Below are 4,306 nucleotides of genomic sequence, written 5' to 3' on the forward strand. Positions count from 1 at the left end.
GCAAGAAGAAGCACAAATAGTGGGTGATAAAAGGAGCACAAAAATATTATCACGCACTAGTATATAATTTTGTTTCATAAAATTAAGGAATATTTTACTCGAGCTATATGTAGTTAGGGCCAGTTTCTCAATGTCTGGTTATCACTACCTGACTATTCACTACTTAAAAATCATAATCGACTTTTTCCTTGATCGATAAAGCAATCGGCGTATTTAACCGGGGCTTCCACATCCGATTTGCGTTAACCGGACATTGAAAGGAACGGCCTTTACTGATATAAATTTTCTATAACAACGTGTCGTTAAAAATTATGACCCACGTCCCTCTGCAATTTTTGGAAAGAATCTCAAATCTATGAAAACACTTGATCGCTATCAGCAAGTATTATCGGTCAGCATTGAAAGACCTTAGTCTTACGCCGCTTTCGTTTCTATCAAAAAAGGTTACCTTCTCTTTGTCCTTTATGCACAAATACTAAGAAGAGGGCAACATTTTTTGTAGAAACGAAAACGCCATTAGTGGCTAGATTTGGAAGGAATTAGAGTCTGGATCTCCAAAGCTGCAAAAATAACGCTGGGTTTCTGGAAATGAATAAAAAGAAGTATTGCAAAAAACCTGGGAACTAAGCGACAGACTATTTTTAAACGAAACCCACGGACAACAAGACAATGTCTTTCAGAACTGCATATATTTATGTATGTTAGTAATGCAAAACTATCTGGACTCAAAAACTCAGTCAGTGCAAACAAGAAGGAGTCCTCTGCGAACATCGCGGCAGAGCATTATGTGGCCGCAAGCCTACACCTCCAAGATATCGAATGCAAAAGCGAATATGTATTCCACTAATTTAATCAAGTAATGACCGGGTTTCTAAAAGAATTGTGAACAAATTTAATTGCTGGGGAGAATTTTTCAAGAGTGAGTACCAGGCTGCATTCAAGGTTGCTTTTATATCTCCCCAGATACGTCTATAAGTATTACACGAATAATAAAGCCACAATACTTAAACTTAAGAACCACACAGCTTCTGCTTATCGTAAGTTCTGCTTTCCATGCGGAAAGTATTCATTTCAAAAGTCGTCCCCAAATAATGGAAGGAAGGCATTATTAGTACCATATCAAACACAAGTGAGATCTTAGTTGGTGTCGAAACTATCATATCATAATTTCATTCTACTGGATTGAATATTTCATATTCTTCACACACTGCTACCCCTTGAATAAAATGGATCACGAATATATCGAGTGTGCATCACATACACTAACTACGAATAATTGCGGAGTTAACCATTGAATAGAGAATCACTTCATAAACTCTTTATTCGTAGACTTAGGCCCAATTTCAGATGGCCTATTTAAGTAGAGATTGTTGATTAACTTCCACTATTCATTTTTAGATCATACATTTAATCTGCACTTAAATGGCCAATGTTGGCTATTTAAATATGAGATATGCAACCCTGTGTTTGTAGGTTGTAGGTTGTTTAATCAATCCCACCAAATCCCACCAAAAAACAATCAGCTGTTCAGCACAAAATGTAAACAAACAAGCGAATGCAACAACAATTTTAAGGAACAAGCAGCAGTGCTGCCAATTGTTTGACACATTTAAACAAAGTTAATCAGATCAACCCAACGAAAGTTAAATGGCATTTAAACAACAATCCACAATTAAACTTAAATGCCATTTAAATATTCATTTGAAATTGGCCCTTAGAAAATACGTATCCGTACCTCTGTGTGTGCGTAAACAGCTTTGCTGCTGAGTGCAGCGTTTGCTTAACACCTGTATATGCCTACTGGAAAAAGTATATTACCACTTCAAGGGGGTAATTGCTCATAAATAAAATAAATAATAATAAATAAGTTAAACCTGACGAAAGTAAAATAGCAGAAAGTAAATATTGCCGTTCACTCCACGTTAAAATTCTAGGAAATTCTAGGAGCTTTTGGTGGAAACGGGCTATAGCTATCATAAAAGGAGTTAATGAAGCATTTTTGTTCTCACATCTTATTTTTAATCTAGCAATATATAATGTTCTATAATGTATCAGAGATCTGGTGTTCTGGACTAAGCAGATGGCAACAATTTCGCGAGGCGAGTCAGTGGGATCGTCGGTTCGAATCCTACTGAAAGAAGTCTGATGAGGAAATGTGGTGATTTCCGAAATAGCTATCACTTCTACCATTTTTTCAAATTATTGTTGCTTTTTTTCCACAATAATTTTCATTATAAAACGGCCTCGAGCTCAATAAATATTGTTGAATAGAAAAATAAAAATAATCCTAAAAATATAAAAAAATAACCATTTTGCAATGGTTTTAAAATAAAAATCCTTCATAATAGCGATTATTTTTTGGTCCCTGATTTAGTTACTTTCACCTAACACAATATCCCGAGCAGTTCCGAAAACACCGAAATAGACCCGAAAATTCCCAAGCCTCGAAAAGTTCCCAGAATGCCTGATAAAATAAAACAGTGTTCTGAAAAAAAATTCCCGAAAATCTTAAAAAATCATGAAAAGTAAAACGCGAAGAATCCCGAAAAATTGTCCATATAGTTAGTGCAATTGCTGGGTAGCAGGCCATTGTGGAATCGAAGTCAATGAGGTCCCATTCGAACTAGTTGGCACGAGAAGGAATCGCTTACTACCTTTTCGGAACCTGAACAGTTCTGTGGTCTCAGTTGGTCCTCTTCGAGAGCCCTAATTACTGAATAAGTATACTCTGAACGCAGTAAGTACTGGGGAGCGGTGGAGGGTCTTAGACTGGCCAGACTCTTCTAATGAAACTTCAGAGTATATTCTCTGTCACTGTTCGGCTTTGGCCAGACAAAGATTGATATATTTTAAAGACTAACTATTTGGCACGAGAAGGAATCGCTTACTGCCATTTCGGAACCTGAACCGTTCTGTGGTCTCAGTTGGTCGAACATTTGTGATAAGAATTCGCCTACCAAGATATTTTAGGATTCATTAGGGAAACTGAAGGTGTCTTGGCTACACTGGGTTAGGTACTCTCTCTTTAAGAGACACAAAAGATCTTTCACGTCGCAGTGTCTCTTGTTCTGTTATACCCAAAAATTAACTAGCTACGCTTATAACGCCACGTAGTTGCCAAAACTCCAATGTGTATAAGTTCACAATGTTTTCGAACTACCTTAACCCCACAACAGAGGTTTCTTTCAGAGCCAACGGAATAGAAAGGTATTTCTTTAATTTTTCTCTGTGCGCGAAGCTAGAATTGGAGTCCACAATGCATATCGTTCTCCTATCTACTTCCGTCTATGAGCACACCCATTCGAAGAGATCGATCTCCAAGGTTCTGAACCTCAGTAAAATATTACAGAGTACGCTAGGATATGCATAAGTACCTCTCGAAAATAATCCTAATTTTTCTATAGTTGTTCACTTTAAACTACTCTGTCTGCTAGTTTTCCTTCAGTTCGACCCATTCTTAATTCAAGTTTAAATAATTTACTCTCATAGAAAAACAAAAAATGCGTAGCCCCTTCAAAGTATTTGCTGTTAAAAGTTATTCGCAATAAATTATCGAGCAGCGTTAACAACTTTCAATACAAAATGCAATTTCTCTAACAAACTCCCTCTCAAATGCGTTGAAGTAGAAGGATTTGCATGGGGACATATGTACGTATGTATGTATGTTTGTGACTTGTGTTTGTGTTGGAGTTCGCTTGTGACCGATTTGACCTCATTTCGTGTGACAACTTATGTGAATGCGACAATTGCGGTTGTAACTGCAGTAAAAGTGCCAACAGCACAACAACATGCGACCTGGAGTTCAAACTATGCAGCTACTTTTGTAGGAGTAGATAGTAGACACACATGCATACATATGTATGTATGTATGTAAACAACAAACAAGCGGAACGCGACGCACTTATTTCCTGCATTCTCAATTCTCATTCTAATTCATATTCATATGCACACACACACACACACAAACACCTATTCGCACACTGACGTCGAAATTTTCAATTTCATTTTATTTCTCCGCACTTTGTCTCCCCACCTTTCGATTCGAATTGAATTTGCTAGGCTCAGCGAGGAATATTTTATGCAAATTCCGCATTATAAAAATCGAATGCAGCAAAATGTTGACATCAAAGGTGACAAAACAACCGGTACGCGTTGGTGCAATGACGACAGTGCAGTGCGAGCAATAATCCCCCGCGTGCGCCCGCACCAACCGCTCGCTAGTATGCGCACCCTCGCAAGTCGCCATAGTCGTATGTATTTACATACATACCGTTGTCGCCAATGCGATGTATTGATTGCGTGTGTT

This window comes from Rhagoletis zephyria, unplaced genomic scaffold, assembly GCF_001687245.7.
Source record: "Rhagoletis zephyria isolate East Lansing unplaced genomic scaffold, Rhagoletis_zephyria_1.1 Rzeph_scaffold_02441, whole genome shotgun sequence".
NCBI classification, from domain to species: domain Eukaryota; kingdom Metazoa; phylum Arthropoda; class Insecta; order Diptera; family Tephritidae; genus Rhagoletis; species Rhagoletis zephyria.